Source organism: Dasypus novemcinctus, chromosome 17 (assembly GCF_030445035.2).
Source record: "Dasypus novemcinctus isolate mDasNov1 chromosome 17, mDasNov1.1.hap2, whole genome shotgun sequence".
Lineage (NCBI taxonomy): Eukaryota > Metazoa > Chordata > Mammalia > Cingulata > Dasypodidae > Dasypus > Dasypus novemcinctus.
The window spans coordinates 82547697-82567518 of record NC_080689.1 but is presented as its reverse complement, the minus strand read 5'-3'; the positions used below and the strand labels follow the sequence as shown (position 1 = coordinate 82567518).

At 39.2% G+C, this 19822-nt stretch overlaps 1 pseudogene and 1 gene segment (V, D, J or C); one reads left to right on the top strand and one right to left on the bottom strand.

Annotated features, from left to right (window-relative positions):
* Positions 1 to 19822, bottom strand: part of LOC131273778 (immunoglobulin kappa variable 3-20-like) — a 1006205-nt gene that overhangs the window by 397582 nt on the left and 588801 nt on the right.
* Positions 5137 to 6933, top strand: LOC101422871 (eIF5-mimic protein 2 pseudogene; annotated as a pseudogene).

Below are 19822 nucleotides of genomic sequence, written 5' to 3'. Positions count from 1 at the left end.
GTCTGAAATATTTTAGACTCAGAGAGGCACATTAGAAAAATTTCTACATGTTATGTCCAAATTCTGTGAGTCTAACAACTGTAAATAAATTGCTAAATGCAATTACTTCTTTCCATCTTAGTGTTAATAGAGAATTCAAGACAAGATATGACCTCTTCCCACATATAAATATATAAGTAAGGAGAAAAAGAACCAGGAAATGGTGGCAGAGTAAGGAGCTCCTAGAGTCAGCTCATGCTACAGGGCAGTTAGTAATCACTCAGAGCTATCTAAAGCACCTGTCTGTTGGCTTCAGGAGACAAGAAGGTCATCCTGCAACATCGTTGAAAGATTGGAAGGAGAATGCTCCCCATCTGCAGTGAAGATTTGTGAGGAGGGCACTCCACATCCCAGAGACTAGTGCCCATCTTCCACTGGCTACACATGCTTCCTAAGGAGTGATTCCATGGCTGGCATTGGAAGCCCCGCTTCCCAAAAATGGAGAAGGAAGAGATGATTGGGCACCAATTTAAGATACTGATTAGTAAATACAGAGGGTTATATTATAATTCTAAGAAAAGCTAAAGTTTGTACCTGTCCAAATAAAAAAGAGGCCAGTAACACCATTTTAACTCCTCCTCTGGCACAAGGGAAACAGCATGTACTGAAAATCACAGTGCTGGTAGGGACCAGCTTCTTTCCATCCTGACCAAATTGCACTTCTAGCATGCACCAGCCTATCCAGGAAAATATAGTCCACACCAAGGAGGCTGGTGATCATCCTACTTGGCCATGCAGGCCGCCTCAGAAACTATCCTGTGATGGAATATGAATGTCCAATTCCAAAAATAAGGAGGAAGAGATGGTTGACCACTGATTTCAGCTACTGATTACTAAATTTGGATGGCTAGCATATAACTCTAAAAATAGCTAAAGTTTTAAAATGTCCAAGTCAGAAAATGACTGATAGCTGCCATATTGACTAAGCCCACAGCATGAGAACAAGCAGGTTCACTGAAAATCACCATGAATGTAGAGACAGGTATCTTTCACCAAGGTTGGCCTGCCACCCAAGCCTTGGCTTCAGTCCCACCTCTTGCATGGAGGAAGCTGTCAAGCCCTGCAACAGCCTTTCCAGGTAAATGATGCTGCATTTTGCTAACAGTGACAGAAGAGCATGATATGTATGACAACTGCAGTCATCTTGGACCTGTAATGCATAGATTGCTCCCCAAATCTGTAGCTCCATCCCAGCCCCAGGAAGCAGAGAAAGGCACCTGAATTCATAAGTCTGTCTGGGCAACCACAGTTTAGAACTACACAACTTGGATTATTACACAGAAGTAGCTTGGTCTGAAAACCAGGCAAGAAGAAATGTGGAAGAAATTTCTTCAGTCCCTGGGGCACTGAGGGCAACTTGAGCATCCACAGCTCACAACACCAACTGCTTCCTTGGCTCCTACTACACAACCAGGAAGGGAGAAAGGGCAAGAAAGCCCTAAACTAAAGAGAAAAACTCCACCTGAATGAATACTCTAGGATGCCAGACATCAAGGTACCAACAATAAATTTCTATCAACACAAAAAACAGGAAGATATGACCCAGTTAAAGGAGCAAAATAGGCCTCCAGATAACATAAAGGAGTTGAAACAACTAATCATAGATGTTCAAACAACTCTCCTTAATAAATTCATTGAGGTGGATTACGTGTGTCATGTGTGTGTCAGAAAGAGAAGAGAAGGGAAAGGAGCAGAAGGAATATTTGAAGATATAATGGTAGAAAATATCCCAACCCTATTGAAGGACAGAGATTTCCATATCAAGAAGCATAACATACTCCCATACAAATAAACCAAGAGACCAGTTTTGCAGGACATACTAAAGGGTGTGCTACAGCCTGAAAACAGAAGACTGGAGAGAGAGGCCTAGAAGAGCATAAAGAAATGAAGATTTTATCAATAGAAGTAACTAAAAGTATCAGAATAGTGGTGAAAATAATATGACAGAATAAAACAAATATTCAGGAATAAACTTAACCAAAGATGTAAAGCACTTCTATCCAGAAAAATACAACTAATTGGTAAAAGAAATCAGAAAGGCTTAAATAATTGAAAGAACATTCCATGCTCAAAATTTAGAAAACCAAATATCATTAAGATGTCAATTCTACTCAAATTGATATACAGATACAATGCAATCCAGATAAAAATTCTACCAGAATTTCTAAATAAATGGAAAGCATGATTACAATTTTATTGGGAAAGGTGAGCTGTCCTGATTAGGCGGAAGAATCTTAAAGAGGAAAAGCAAAGTTGGTGAACTCTCATGTCCAGAATTTAAATTGTATTACCTAGGTACCTTTGTAAAAGCAGCATGCTACTATCATAAAGACAAACACAGAGACCAATGGAACCAAATTGATGGTTCAGAAACAGACACTCACATGTATGGTCAAATGATTTTTGACTAGTGTGTCAAACACACTTAGCTCTGGCAGAACAGTCCATTCAAAAAATGGTGCTGAAAGAACTGGATATCCATACTCAAAAGAAGGAAAGAGAACCCCTATCCCACACCTTATCCAAAATTTAACACAAAAAGGATCAATAGCCTAAATATAAATGCAAGAACCATATCGCCTCTAGAAGAAAATGTAGAAAGTTTCTTCAACACATTGTGTTTTCTTAAAGGAGATAAGAGGATGACTGAGATGGGCTACTGATGTTTAATGTATCTAGACATTTTATTTATCTTTACTGTAAAAGTGTGGAAATGTATACAGTGGATGGTAACACATTTAGTGAGTAACAGCTGTTTTAAAAATTTAAATGTGGCTGAAAATGGTAGTCTAGGGATGTAAATACCAAATTAAAGAAAGCTAGAGAGTTATCTAGGGAATGAATAGCACAGTAGACCCAGAAATGGATGAGAATTGTGGTTTATCGTACAGAGATGAGAGTGACCTTGTTAAGCTAGAGCAAGTGTGCATCATTATTATAGGGTGGTGGGAATGTGGAGGAGCATGGGAGAAATACAACTGGAATGACTAATGGATTGTAGTTAACAGTAATAATGTAATATTCATGCATCAATGCCAAAGATGTACTGTGTTGATAATGGGGGAGTATGGAAAAGGTGTGCCAAATATATGCTAAGGACCTTGTAATAATCTGATGATACTTTCTCATAATCTCTAAAAAACTTTCCTCCATGGTGTGTTGTGTTGATAGAGGGGTGTTATTTGTGAATTCTGCACATGTGTATGGCTGTTTTGTATGCTTAAACTTCTGTCATAAAAATATATTTAGAAAATAGTAGGTTGAGGGAAAATACACCTTATGTAAGATAACGACTATACTTAGAACCGCACAAGGAGTGCGCCCATGAGGAGAGCCGCCCAGCGTGAAAAGAAAGTGCAGCCTGCCCAGGAATGGCGCCACCCACACTTCCCGTGTTGCTGACGACAACAGAAATGGACAAAGAAACAAGACGCAGCAAATAGACACCAAGAACAGACAACCGGGGGAGGGGGAGAAATTAAAATAAATAAATAAATCTTTAAAAAAAAAAAAAGAAATGATTTAGAAATATTCTTTCATAATTTGTACCAAATGTCTCAAAACAATGCAAGGTATTGGTGATGGGTTGACATATGGGATCCCTGTATGATGCTATGCATTTTTGCGTGTAAGTTGCCAACTTGTACTATACATTTATTATTTATGAATGTTCATTTATAAATGATATAAAAAACAATAGGGTGGTTTGGGGAAAAATACTTTGATTTGGTTGGCAGGAATATTTTGAAATTACTCTTTGCTCATTAGTTAAAATGTTTCAAAACAATTCCAGTTATTGTTGGTAGGTTGAGGTATGAGAAACCTCGATGATGTTATGAATATTTGACTTGTAAGTTCACAACAGTTAGTATACACTTATTGTTTATGTATATGTATTTATGACTGATATACTTGTATAACTTTAAATATATATGAATTTATAAAATTATGTATATACATATACATGTGCATGTATATACATATACATATATATGCAGAAACCAGTTTACAAGGTTTTAATCCCTAAAACTGTGTTCTGAGAATTTCACCTTCATCTTCACTGATTCATTGCAGGAACATCCCTCAGCCAAGATACATTTTGTAGCAGCATTGTTGGTCTGAGCCTCACAAATGGAGCCTTTAATCTGAGGTATATGGTCAGAGAAACAACAATCAGGGATAAGCTGAAAAATACTCAGACTCCTGTTCTACAGTGATCTTATTACAGACTTCTTACAAACCAGAAATCTTCCTAGTACATGATCCTCCTGTTCAGGTAGATCCAAAAAATAAAATGGGATATGACACAAATGCTACCAGAAACACAACCTTCTCTACCTAATACAGTTAGAGACTATATTTTTGCTTGATTATTTTTCCTATCATGAGTTGAACAACATCTCTGTATCAGTCCCCTGTCATTTCCTCACAACATTAAGACTTGGATCAAATCATTCCTTCTCAGTAGAGACTTCCATGAGCTTCAATGTCCTCAATTTTTTTAACTCCTCCATGTTCCATGCTTATGACCATGTGCCTTCACAACTTTTCCTACAAAGAAGTACAGAGCATTTGCTTTCCTCTTAAATGTGAGCTTGTTTTGTGAATTCCATTAATCAAAACAAGGCAACCATAGAAAAAGTGCTCTGATTCTAGGTTTTCAAGAAAGAAAGACAGGCTACAAGATGATGAGACCATCCCAGAACCTCAGGCTCCTGATCCTCTGTGTTTCAGATGAGAGAAGATGTGCAAACTTGAACAAGCCATTTTCCTTCCAAGGTCCTCCTCCTGTTCAGATATAAAGTCCATCATATTAAAATAGGATACGAAACAAATGATGCAGTCATTTATAAAGGTAAAATCAAATGTAAAAAAAAAAGATTTGACTTTCCCTCATAAAAGAAAGTAGGTGCCTTTACTCTCCTCCTTTTCCTTAGCTCACCTATTTTAGAAAAATTCATATTTTAAATGAGTTCTTTGTTCTTTTCAGAAGTATGGATATTTTTTGTTTGTTTTTATTTTTTATTTATTTTTAATTGGCTTTTAAAAAAGATAAATAGGTCACAAAAATGTTACATTAAAAATATGATGCTCGCGTTAGTTCCGGTTGCAGAGGAGACACCGCCGCAGTTGCCGCCACATCGGGGATTTCTGGCTCTTTCCTCTTCGCCTTAAATTCGGGTGTCTTTTATGAATAATCAAAAGCAGCAAAAGCCAACGCTATCAGGCCAGCGTTTTAAAACTAGGAAAAGAGATGAAAAAGAGAGGTTTGACCCTACTCAGTTTCAGGACTGTATTATTCAAGGCTTAACTGAAACTGGTACTGATTTGGAAGCAGTAGCAAAGTTTCTTGATGCTTCTGGAGCAAAACTTGATTACCGCCGATATGCAGAAACACTCTTTGACATTTTGGTGGCCGGTGGAATGCTGGCCCCAGGTGGTACATTGGCAGATGACATGATGCGTACAGATGTCTGTGTGTTTGCAGCACAAGAAGACTTAGAGACCATGCAAGCATTTGCTCAGGTTTTTAACAAGTTAATCAGGCGCTACAAATACCTGGAGAAAGGTTTTGAAGATGAAGTTAAAAAGCTGCTGCTGTTCTTAAAGGGTTTTTCAGAGTCAGAAAGGAACAAGCTGGCTATGTTGACTGGTGTACTTCTGGCTAATGGGACACTTAATGCATCCATTCTTAATAGCCTTTATAATGAGAATTTGGTTAAAGAAGGAGTTTCTGCAGCTTTTGCTGTAAAGCTCTTTAAATCATGGATAAATGAAAAAGATATCAATGCAGTAGCTGCAAGTCTTCGGAAAGTCAGCATGGATAACAGACTGATGGAACTTTTTCCTGCAAATAAGCAAAGCGTCGAACACTTCACAAAGTATTTTACTGAGGCAGGCTTGAAAGAGCTTTCTGAGTATGTTCGCAATCAGCAAACCATAGGAGCTCGTAAGGAGCTCCAGAAAGAACTTCAAGAACAGATGTCACGTGGTGATCCGTTTAAGGATATCATTTTATATGTCAAGGAGGAGATGAAAAAAAACAACATCCCAGAACCAGTTGTCATTGGAATAGTCTGGTCAAGTGTAATGAGCACTGTGGAATGGAACAAAAAAGAGGAGCTTGTAGCAGAGCAAGCCATCAAGCACTTGAAGCAGAGCAAGCCATCAAGCACTTGAAGCAATACAGCCCTCTACTTGCTGCCTTTACTACTCAAGGTCAGTCTGAGCTGACTCTGTTACTGAAGATTCAGGAGTATTGTTATGACAACATTCATTTCATGAAAGCCTTCCAGAAAATAGTGGTGCTTTTTTATAAAGCTGAAGTCCTGAGTGAAGAGCCCATTCTGGAGTGATATAAAGATGCACATGTTGCAAAGGGGAAAAGTGTCTTCCTTGAGCAAATGAAAAAGTTTGTAGAGTGGCTCAAAAATGCTGAAGAAGAATCTGAGTCTGAAGCTGAAGAAGGGGACTGAATTTTGAAACTACACCCTCAGTAAAGCAAACAGGAGTTGTAGATAAAATGTCATGTCTCATGTGTCCTAGTTCTTATATCTTCCTACCTCCCTATATCAAGCATGATATAAGGGCTTTCATGGCAAATTTTATTTTAATTGTTTCTATGGTTACTGAAAATGTTGGGTTTAGTTTCTAAAACCATGTTTTAAGTAGCTACAGGAGCTATAGATTTTAATCTAATGTTGCATTTGTCTTTTCAGTTATCTTCTACCTCCTGTATTTTCTACTGTAATAATGTAATTTAAGGCCTACCACAGTGAGCAGTTTACTTTATTCCCTGGGTTTTCTATATAAACAGTTTTCAAGATATGATTTGGTTAAAAACAATTTGTTATAAAAATTCTGTTTGCAAATTAAACTGTAAAAGTAACCAGAGTCTCAAAAAAAAAAAAAAAAAAAAAAAATATGAGGTTCCCATATACCCCACACCCCACCCCACCCAACTCTTCAAAGGTATATATTTTTAAAAGAGAAATAGTTGCCTAACATACTCATCTGTTTTCTTATATTAGACATTACATATGTACTCTTTTTTTTAATTTATTTTTTTATTATTGATTCTGTGAAAATATTACATTAAAAAAAATATATGAGGACCCATTCAACCCCACCACCCCCACCCCACCACTCCCCCCCCCAGCAACACTCATTCCCATCCTCATGACACATCCATTGCATTTGGTAAGTACATCTCTGGGCACCTCTGCACCTCATGGTCAATGGTCCACATCATGGCCCATACTCTCCCCCATTCCATCCAGTGGGCCCTGTGAGGATTTACAATGTCCAGTGATTGCCCCTGAAGCACCATCCAGGGCAGCTCCAAGTCCCAAAGACGCCTCCACATCTTGTCTCTTCCTGCCATTCCCCATACCCATTAACTACCATGTCCACTTTTCCCACTCCAATGCCACCTTTTCTCTGTGGATATTGGATTGGTTGTGTCCATTGCACCTCTATGTCAAGAGGAGGCTCAGATTCCACATGGATACTGGATGCAATCCTCCCTCTTTCAGTTGTAGGCACTTTAGGCTCCATGGTGTGGTGGTTGTCCTTCTTCAACTCCATCTTAGCTGAGTGAGGTGAGTCCAATAAATCAGATTGTAGGTGCTGGAGTCTGTTGAGGCTCAGGGCCTGGCTATCATATTGTCAGTCCAGCGATTCAAATCCCCTAAATATATCTTAAACCCCAATACCAACTACAATTCCAGTAAAGTAGCATGAAAGTCTTGTGAAAAGAGATCCCATCTGAGTCTGATTTAATCACGCAGAAACACCAGCTCCAAAGAAGGGCCAACTGACATGGCAGTGAACCCCATCTGCCATGACCATAGAACCCGTGGGTCTCTTTAGCCCTCAAAGGAACGAATACCTGGGGTTGTATCTACTTTATCTGTCTCTTAGAATCTGCTCAGTTGTGCATAAGGGCAATCCTTCTGATAGCCTCCAGACTCTTTTTTAGAGACTCGTAGCCATACAAACTCATTTCTCCTTTCCATTTCCCCCTTACATTAGGTCAAACAGCACTTTAAAGTCATGTTATTATATGTAGACAGGGATATTCTGCTGTTCCACATTGAACCTTCAATTCAAGGTCATTTTCCAGTTGTATCATCAGTTGGTACTTGGTAGTTATCCCTCAGTGCCAGGGAGGTTCATCCGTGGTGTCATGTCCCACGCTGGGGGGAAGGCATTGAATTTACATGCTGAGTTTGGCTTCGAGACTGGCCACATTTGAGTAACATGAAGGTCATCAGGAGGAAATTCCCAGGCACAGTGCTGCTCTAGGCCTTGTTCTTATTTTTTATTTATTTATTTATTTTTTTAAATTGATTTTGTAAAAATATTACATTAAAAAAATATGAGGTCCCATTCAACCCCACCACCCCCACCGCACCCCTCCCCCCCAGCAACACTCACTCCCATCATCATGACACATCCATTGCATTTGGTAAGTACATCTCTGGGTATCTCTGCACCTCATGGTCATCCCACCCTCTCCCCCATTCCATCCAGTGAGCCCTTGGAGGATTTACAATGTCTGGTGATTGCCCCTGAAGCACCATCCAGGGCAACTCCAAGTCCCAAAGGCGCTTCCACATCTCATCTCTTCCTGCCATTCCCTATACCCATCAGCCGCCATGTCCACTTTTCCCACTCCAATGCCACCTTTTCTCTGTGGACCTTGGATTGGTTGTGTCCATTGCACCTCTATGTCAAGAGGAGGCTCAGATTCCACATGGTTACTGGATGCAATCTTCCTGCTTTCAGTTGTAGGCACTCTAGGCTCCATGGTGTGGTGGTTGTCCTTCTTCAACTCCATCTTAGCTGAGTGAGGTGAGTCCAATAAATCAGATTGTAGGAGCTGGAGTCTGTTGAGGCTCAGGGCCTGGCTATCATATTGTCAGTAAAAAGATTCAATCCCCTAAATATATCTTAAACCCCAATACCAACTACAATTCCAGTAAGTAGCATGATAGTCTTATAAAAAGAGATCCCCTCTGGGTCCAGTTTCATCACGCAGAAACACCAGCTCCAAAGATGGGCCATCTGACATGGCAGTGAACCTTATCTGCCATGACCATAGAACCCGTGGGTCCCTTTAGCCCTCAAAGGAACCAATACCTGGGAATTGTATCTACTTTTTCTGTCTCTTAGACTCTGCTCAGTTGTGTGCATAAGGGCAATCCTTCTGACAGCCTCCAGACTCTTTTTTTTTTAGAGACTCATAGCCATATAAGCTCATTTCTCCCTTCTATTTCCCCCTTACATTAGGTCAAACAGCATTTTAAAGTCATATTATTCTATGTAGACAGGGATATTCTACTGATCCGCATCGAACCTTCAATTCAAGGTCATTTTCCAGTTGCATTATCAGTTGTTAGTTGATAGTGATCCCTCGGTGCCAGGGAGGCTCATCCCCGGGTGTCATGTCCCACGCTGGGGGGAAGACATTGCATTTAGATGCTGAGTTAGGCTTCGAGACTGGCCACATTTGAGTAACATGAAGGCCATCAGGAGGAAATTCCCAGGCACAGTGCTGCTCTAGGCCTTGTTCTTATTTCAGTCATATAGGCTCACAAGCATAGTCATTAGTATCAGGGGCTCACTGTTGGACCCTCATTCCTTCTCAGTCCTTGCCGCTGCACTTGGGGGACTGCTGCTGCTCCCCTAGGGACCACAGCACAGCACCCCCGGCCAGGGACCCAGTACCCCCCCAGCTGTAGTTTTTAATTGTTGCCACTATGAGTATATCCAAACATTACCATGCACCCTGGACATATGCCCTGTATAGTTCCCTGTCAGCCATATATCACCTGTCAATAGGGTCCTATACCAGTATTCCTCCGCCGCCACTGCCGAACAACTCTGTGATCCAAAACCTCCCAAAAATTGAAGCCCAACATAATGTCAGGATCCCTTACTAGCAAAATGGGATAAGGCGATGGGTTTAAAGGTCAGATATAGAATACGTGTTGACTTGGAAAAATTCTACATCCTATCTTTTTCTTTTTTTTCCCTAATTACTGAACTTCTCTTCACAAGAGCCCTAGACCACAGCAATTCATATATACAATATACAGTACTCCCACACATCCACCATAAAACCTTTTCCCTTCCACAGCGATATTCTTATAACTTATTCATATCATATTTACTTAAAGTGATGTACAGACTCTGAGACAATAGCTTTCAAACAAGGCAACATCCGCACTTACATTGTGGTCCATACTTTAGGATATACAGTTTTCTAAATGTTTAGTTATCCTATGTTTTACATTATGGTTTACATTATTAGTCTGTCATCCGCTATATATTTATCGTGTAATATTACATGTTTTTTATCCATCCCTGTGAACTCTCGCGAAACTCTTCGCTTATCCCACATTTACTTTGGTTCCACACATTTGACATCCATTTTCCCATCCCCTTGGTGCCCGCAGTGACAGCCAACCTCCATTTCCCAAGGAGCCACGTCCAGAGATACTTGCAACAGTGTTCAGGGCCCAACTTGCTCAACTGCCCCAATGCCCTGGGAGCCACCCTTTCTCTCAAGAGATACGGTTCCCCCTATTTGACAGCATTAGTCCTCCCCAGGATGTGGGTCCACCTCCACTCTCACTACTTGGGTCTCTACCCAATGATACCACCCACTCTGGCAAAATGAGCATTCAGACATTCCCCAGGAGCCCGTCCCGCATCACACCATCCCCTCCGAACATCCTAAACAGGTAACCCTCTTAATTATATTTTGATACGATTTTCTCAGCATTTTACTCTCAACCAACACCTGACACTCTCCTATGTTCGTATGCTACCCCTCCCTTCCCCCACTTTTTGGGCAATATTACCCATCGGCCCATCCCCAGCCCCCCTCAAACCCGCAAAGCCCCACCCAAAGGCAACCCCTTGCCCCCATTTTATCTCTTTTTTGTGCTCATACTTACCACCAGCTCATCATAAATGCCACCCCTGCAGACGTTGGCTCACATCCTTATCCACCCCCCGATTTCCTGTAAGCCTATCGTTCAGTTTGTAGCTCTCTGAGGCAGCTTTCTTATTTCATATCATTGTGGTCATGTAGTATTTGTCCTTCAATGCCTGGGTTGCTTCACTCAACATAAAGTTCTCAAGATTCATCCATGTTATCACGTGTGTTTGTATTTGTTCTTACAGCCGAGTAGTTTTCCATTGTGTGTATATACCACATTTTATTGATCCACTCATCTGTTGATGGGCATTTGGTTTGATTCCAACTTTTGGCAATAGTGAACAATGCTGCTATGAACATTGGTGTACATATATTGGTTTGTGTCCTTGTTTTCAGTTCTGCTGGGTATATATCCAGCAGTGGTATTGCTGGGTCATATGGCAAATCTATGGTTAGTTTTTTGAGAAACTGCCAAACTGTCCTACAGAATGGTTGGATCCTTCTGCATTCCCACCAGCAGTTGATGAGTGTTCCCCTTTGTTCACATCCTCTCCAGCTTTTGTATTCTTCTGTTTTTTTTTCATAGCTGTCAATCTTATGGGAGTAAGGTGGTATCTCATTGCAGTTTTGATTTCCATTTCCCTGATAGCTAGAGATTTGGAGCATTTTTTCATGTGCTTTTTAGCCATTTGTATTTCTTCTTTGGAGAATTGTCTGTTTAAATCTTTTTCCCATTTTTTAAATGGGTTGTTTATCTTTTTATTTTCAAGATATAGGAGTTCTTTATATATGCAAGTTATAAGTTTCTTATCAGATATATGGTTGCCAAATATTTTCTCCCACTGTGTGGGCTCGCTTTTTACTTTCTTGACAAACTCCTTTGAGGTGCAGAAGTATTCAATTTTGAGGAAGTCCCATTTATCTATTAGTTCTTTTGCTGCTCGTGCTTTTGGTGTGATATTCATGAATCCATTTCCTATTACAAGGTCCTGTAGATGTTTCCTTACACTGCTTTCCAAGGTTTTTATAGTCTTGGCTCTTATATTTAGGTCTTTGATCCATCTTGAGTTGATCTTTGTATAAGGTGTGAGATGGTAATCCTCTTTCATTCTTCTACATATGGATGTCCAGTTCTCCAGGCACCATTTTTTGAATAGGCCATTCTCTCCCAGTTGAGAGGGTTTGGTGGCTTTATCGAATATTATATGGCTATATATGTGAGGTTCTATATAAGAGCTTTCAATTCGATTCCATTGGACTGTGTGTCTCTCCTTATGCCAATACCATGCTGTTTTCATTACTGTAGCTTTGTAGTATGTTTTGAAGTCAGGTAGTGTGATTCCTCCAATTTTGTTTTTCTTTTTCAATATGTCTTTGGCTATTCGGGGCCTCTTAACTTTCCAAATAAATTTCATAGTTAGTTTTTCTAGTACCTTAAAGAAGGCTGTGTTGATTTTTATTGGGATTGCATTGAATGTGTAGATCAGTTTTGGTAGGATAGGCATCTTAATAATATTCAGTCTTCCTATCCATGAACAAGGAATATTCTTCCATTTATTTAGGTCATCTTTGATTTCCTTGAACAGTCTTGTAAAGTTCTCGGTGCGTAAGTTTTTTACCTCTTTAGTTAAATTTATTCCTAAGTATTTGATTTTTTAAATTTACTATTGTGAATGGTATTTGTTTCTTGATTTCCTCCTGATCTTGCTCATTATTGGTGTACAGAAATGCTACTGAGTTTTGCGCATTCATCTTGTAAACCGCGAATTTACTAAACTCATTTATGAGTTCTAGAAGCTTTGTTGTAGATCTCTCAGGGTTTTCTATGTATAGGATCATGTCATCTGCAAATAATGAAATTTTGACTTCTTCCTTTCCAATTTGAATGCCTTTTATATCTGGTTCTTGCCTCAGTGCTCGAGCAAGTACTTCTAAAACAATGTTAAATAGAAGGGGAGACAATGGGCATCCTTGTCTTGTTCCGAGTTTAGAGGGAAGGATTTTAGGATTTCTCCATTGTAAACAATGTTGGCTTTAGGTTTTTCATATATACTCTTTAACATGTTCAAAAAATTTACTTGTATTCCGATCCTTTGGAATGTTTTTATCAAGAAAGGGTGCTGTATTTTGTCAAATGCTTTTTCTGCATCTATAGATATAATCATGTGATTTTTTCCCTTCAATCTGTTTATATGGTGTATTACATTGATTGATTTTCTTATGTTGAACCATCCTTGCATACCTGGAATGAACCCCACTTGGTCGTGGTGTATAATTCGTTTAATGTGTTGTTGAATAAGATTAGCAAGTATTTTGTTAAGTATTTTTGCATCTAGATTCATTAAAGAAATTGGTTTGTAATTTTCCTTTCTTATGGTGTCTTTGTTTGGCTTTGGTACTAGAGTAATGTTTGCATTATAGAAGGAGTTAGGTAATGTTCCTTCTGTTTCGATTTTTTGGAATAGTTTCAGCAGGATTGGTGTTAGTTCTGTCCAGAATGTTTTGTAAAATTCACCTGTGAAGCCGTCTTGCCCTGGGCTCTTCTTAGTTGGGAGACTTAATGACTGATTCTATGTCTCTGCTTGTGATTGGTTTGTTAAGATCATCAATTTCTTCTTTCCTCAATAGGGGTTGCTTATGTGTTTCTAGGACTTTGTCCATTTCCTCTAAATTGTCATTTTTGTTGGAATATAGTTTTCAAAGCATCCTCTTATGATAGTCTTTATCTCTGTGGGGTCAGTGGTGATATTGCCTTTCTCATTTCTTATTTTGTGTATTTGCATCTTTTCTCTTTTTTTCTTTGTTAGTCTCACTAAAGGTTTGTCAATTTTGTTGATCTTCTCAAAAAACCAGCTCTTGCTCTTGTTTATCTTTTCAAGTGCTTTCTTATTTTCTATTTCATTTAGTTCTGCTCTTATCTTTGTTATTTCCTTCCTTCTTCTTCCTGTTGGGTTACTTTGTTGTTGTTTTTCTAATTCCTTCAAATGTGCAATTAGTTCTTCAATTTTTGCTCTTTCTTCTTTTTTTGATATATGAATTTATGGCTATAAATTTCCCTCTCAGTACTGCTTTTGCTGCATCCCATAAATTTTGGTATGTTGTGTTATCATTATCATTTGTTTCAAGGTAGCCATTGATTTCTTTTGAGATTTCATCTTTGACCCACTGTTTTTCTAAGAGTGTGCTGTTTAATTTCCAAATTGTGGTGTGAAATCTGGGCCTCTGTCCCTTGCAAATTTCCAGCTTGACTCCACCTTGGTCAGAGATATTGTTTTGTATGATTTCAATCTTTCTGAATTCATTCAGCCTTTCTTTGTGGCCTAGCATATGGTCTATCTTGGAGAATGATCCATGTGTGCTTGAGAAGAATGTATATCCCGCTGTTTTTGGGTGTAATGTTCTATATATGTCTATTAGATCCAGCTCCTCTAATATGCTGTTCAAATGTTTTGTTTCTTTAGTGATTCTCTTTTGAGATGTTCTGTCGAAGATAGATAGTGGTATATTAAAATCCCCCACTATAATTGTAGATGCATCTATTGTTTCACTTAGTTTTTCCAGCATTTGCCTCACGTATTTAGAGGCACCCTTGTTAGGAGCATAAATATTTATGATTGTTCGATCTTCTTGACAGATTTTCCCTTTCACTAAAATGTAGTATCCTTCTTTGTCTCTCACAATTGTTTCACATTTAAAGTCTATTTTGTCTGATATTAATATAGCTACTCCTGCCTTTTTTTGGTTATTTTTGCTTGTCTGATTGTTTTCCAGCCATTCACTTTCAATCTCCATGAGTCTCTGGGTCTAAGATGTGTCTCTTGTAGACAGCATATGGATGGGTCATATTTCCTTATCCAATATCCCAGTCTGAATCTTTTGATAGGTGAGTTTAATCTGTTGACATTCAGTGTTATTACTTTCAAGGAATTATTTGTGTAAGCCATGTTTTGATTGGATTTGTGTTTGTCATATTTTGTTAGTATTATTTTTCCCTTCTCTTTTTGTCTTTTTGTTGTTGTTGTTGTTGCTCTTATACTCTCCTCCAACTTTGCCTGTCCTGTTTTTTCCTTTCTTCCTGCAGAACTCTCTTTAGAATTTCTTGAAGGGGAAGTTTCTTGTTGGTATACTCTTTTAGATTCTGTTTGTCTGCGAATATTTTGAACTCTCCATCATGTTTGAATGTTAGTTTAGCTGGATAGAGTATTCTTGGTTGGAAATTTTTTTCCTTTAGTACCTTGACTATATCATACCACTGCCTTCCAGGTCCTTCTTGCTATATATGTAATCTATAGAAGGAAAGGTAAAATGGTAAAGTGAAAAACCACTGTTAAGTAAAAAGGAACTAGGAACAAGGAATTATTGGATAATACTCCATCTGTCTAGATTGCAAAAGAAGCTAATATTAAGATATTAACTGTAAAGAAAAGAATGAACTAGAGATAAGGTCAAGAGCAACTTGAGAACTTTTGCTAGTGTAAAGGACTTTATACATGTGCATATGGATCACATCAAACAAGAAGCAGAAATGAGTTACAAAGATGTGAATATCCAAGATAGGTCTCTGGGGTACCCTCATTTTTAATATGTGACTTGCACAGGGGACACATGCAAATTTAATACCTGATACCCCTTTATATCAGTACTAAATTTGCAATAATATTTCACTTTCTTAATATCAAATAAAATGATGCATAATTCACTATAGTTATATTATTTAAACTGCCATCATATAAACATACAGAGAATAGTTGCTTAATGGACATTTTTATTGACTTTAAAGAAGAATATCTGTAGCTACCCAAATGGATTTCAACCCATCTTTTTAATCAAATTTTAGATTGAATTGATCCTAACTTGTCTTCCTTCATAGACTTCCTGCAAGCTTCCATGTAGCTATGACAGGAACACACATATTCCAAATTCTGGATTTTTATGCTGCTCTCTAACAATATCTCTCTGAGACAAGCAATGAAATGCCACTGAAAAGTTCCTGTTGAATGAACAGACAACATTAAGACAACAGTTATTACAGTATATGATATTTTTTTCAAAATATGCACATTTTTTAAAGAAAATAGGTAGAAATATATTTAAGGATATTATAAGGAATTGGAAATATTCCAAAGTTTCCATTTATTTGATCCTAATGTGTTTGTATCTTGTAGTGCACCATGTCCCTCTAATAGAATCCACTTGTAACCAAACTTTTCTACTTTAGGTGAAAGTTCTGTTAGAGGTCTTCAGGATTTATGAAATTTCAAGTACCTTATCCATACTCCCTCCCCACATCATTGCTTTGTACTCTCCTAATCCAGAAGTTTTTTGAGATTTTTATATTATCGAAAGCACTGTCACCTGAGCTGAAAGGAACAATATGAGGACAAAAGTAAAGAAAACTTTTGGAATTCCAAAATTCTACATTCCTAATAAAACTATGCATATTCAAAGAAACACTGAAGAAAAACACGACGTGGTACCTTACTTTGCCAGGCTGCTATCACAAATACTACAGAATGGCATGGCTTGAACAGTGGGAATTTATGGGCTCACACTTTTGAGGTTAGGAAATGTCCACTATTGAGGCATCAGCATGGCATCACTTTCTCCCAGAAGTCATTCTGGTGCTGGCTACCAGAGATCCCTGAGGTTCCTTGGCTACTATCCCTGCCTTGCATTTAGAGTGGTGTCTTCTTTATCTTCAGGTTTCTGTAACTTCCATTTCCTGGCTCCTCCCTGTGGCTTCTATATCTTGGAATGAATTTATCATGCATATAATGGAATCCAGTAATCTGGATTAAGGCTCCCTTTCAATCATGTAGTGCACCTCTTATCTAAAATAACGTATAAAGAGTTCCTATCAACACTGGGCCACATCCACAAGAATACTGACAATGATCAAGAACATGTATACAAGTCAATCTACACCAGATGAAGACAGAGGCCAGCCCTGCAGGCAGAGATATCACAGACATGAGCAGAGACCTGAGTGCAGAGCCAGAGACAGAGATCCAGAGTGCAGAGCCATGGGCCTGAGAAAATCCATAGATCACAAAGATAACCCCAGACTATGAAACCTAACAGAACTTTGAAATTTCAAAATGGATTGGGAACATTGCTTCCTTTCATTCTCTTGTTTTGAACGAGAATGTCTGCAACTTTTATAAGATGTCTGCCCAACCATGGTATGCTGGAATCAGTAAAATTATTCTCTGGTTACTGGTCTACAGAGAGAAATGAATTTTGCCCCAGATTGGATCCCCCTGAAAATGTAATACAAAACTATTTTTTGTCTTTATTTGTTTTTTTAGTATTACATTAAAAAAATATGAGGTCCCCCTCTGCCTCCCACCCCCCTCACCCCACTACTCCCCCATAACAACAATCTCCTCCATCATCATGAGACATTCAGTGTATTTGGTGAATACAGTTCAGAGCACTGCTGCAACTCATGGTCAATGGTCCACATCATAGTCCACACTCTACCATGTTCCACCCAGTGGGCCATGGGAGGGCATACAATGTCTGGTAAATGTCCCTACACCATCATTCAGGACAACTTCAAGTCCCAAAAACGCTTCCACATCTCATCTCTTCCTCCCATTCCCTACCCCCAGCAGCCACCATTGCCACTTTCTCCACACCAATGCCACATTTTCTTCGATTACTAATCACAATAGTTCATGAATAGATTATCAGTAAGTCCACTCTATTCCTCCATCCTGTGGACCTTGGAATGGTTGTGTCCACTCCTAATCTGTAACAAGAGGGGGCTTAGATTCCACATGGATGCTGGATGCAATCATCCTGCTTTCAGTTGTAGGCAGTCTTGGCTCCATGGTGTGGTGGTTGACCTTCCTCAACTCCATGTTAGCTGAGTGGGGTAAGTCCAACAAACCAGAGTGTAGGAGCTGAAGTCTGGTGAGGCTCAGGGCCTGGCTATCACATCGAAGATTATAAAAGCAAACATTCCTGTAGTTAGTTGTAAAGATAAATAATGGAAGGAGAAAACATATCATGACCAATTCCTGAAAATGTCCCCATATCATATCTCTTGTTCATTCTCCCTATGCTCAGCAGCTACCATGGCCACTTTCTCCACATCAATGCTACATTTTCTTCCATTACTAATCACAAGAATTCCATAGTAGAATATCAGTAAGTCCACTCATGGTCATGAAAGGGTTGATAACATGGGAGTAGTGAGGAGAGAGTGATGGGAGGTACATGGGGATCACTTATAATTTTTGAATGTAACATTTCTAAAAAATAAAGGAAGAAATATATCATGACCACAGGAAGAGCAACTGTACACATGCAAAAGGACAGAAATCAAATTTACATCCCAATTTTCAACAAAGTTCAGCAAAGTTGACAAATTTAAACATTTTATTACCAATTGTCCTCCTTCAAAATAACTGCAACGACCTTAAAAATGTTTTTGTAATAATAAACATGCCTCTGTAAGTGTATAACTTCAGAACTTAATTAAATGTTATAAATATGGTGTCAAAGCCTAAGTAGAATATACTCATACCTTTGGATAGATGGAGAGGTAGTGAACCAACCGTGTGTCTATCTCAGTCTACTCTGAATTTTAAATTGATATTTGAAGCTCCTGTTGGAATACCAAAGGCACTTCAATATGCCCAAAAGTAGACATCTGTGTGTCCCTCAATACTAATACTCTCTCCAGAAATGAGTCACCAGATACTTACAAGTCACCCTTAGCGCAGTCCTGTAAGTCCAACACTTTCTAAATCACTAAAGTGATTAGTGAGGCAGGCAAGATGGTGGTTGAGTGAGTGCACCTTATAGTCTCTCCTGCACAGAAGTGGCTGGGCAGCATTAGAAATTCTTCAGGACCAGGCTGCTTTGGGATTTTGCAGGGCAGGAGGTGTCTGGACATCAATGTGGTGGGAAGGTAACAGAGAAGATTCGTGTAAAAGATCAAATTGAGGCTCTCTTACACGGAGTTAGGGGCTGCACACGGGATGTTTCCCCCTGGGCCAGGCAGAACTGTGGCACCAACACTGCAGTGGTGATTCCAGGAGGCTCTGTTTCTGAGGAATTCATAAGCCCTGACAGGGTATTCAGGGGCTTGCAGGACAGGAGGCCTTCACAAACTGATTTGGTGAGATAGACTGGAGTTTTTTGTGAGGCAGGGAATTTTGTATTTCTGACATGAATAATATCACTTCTGGCTAGAGCCCTGCCCTGAAGCCCGGCTGCCGATCTGCAGCGGCCTTAAATCACTCGCAATAAAGAGACATCATCAGGAGGCAGTTTGGGGGCTTGCAGGGCGGGAGGTGTACTGAAGTCGAATTGGTGATACTGCCACAGAAGAGACCCTAGTAAGAGGGGGAATTGTGGGTTTCTGACACATAGGTCAGAGTTTGCGGATGTGAGATCCCCCGTAGAGCTGGCACCCAGCTGCGGGGATCCCTGAAGGCTGTGTTGCACTGAGGTGCTCCCAGGTACCCTGTTAACCAGATTTGAGGTAGCCAGGTCTGTGTCCCTAAAATCTGGTGGCCCACACCCCAGAGACTCACACCTCTTAGTCTGCAATATAATAGACTTTCCATCCCTGAATCCACCACACCCTGAGGTACATCTGAGGTCCTTGATTGTCCTAGCCCTGAATGTTTGTGTTTTGTTTTTTATTTTCATTTTTAATTTTTAATTTTTTATTGTCCTGGTTGCTAATATTGCACTATTTCCTAGTCTTTTCTCCCATTGTATCCCCCGAGGTCTTTTTTTTAATTTACTTAGGGGTTTTTTGTCATTGCTATTGTTGTTGTTCCATATCTTCTTTTCTTTTCCTTAAGGGAGAAC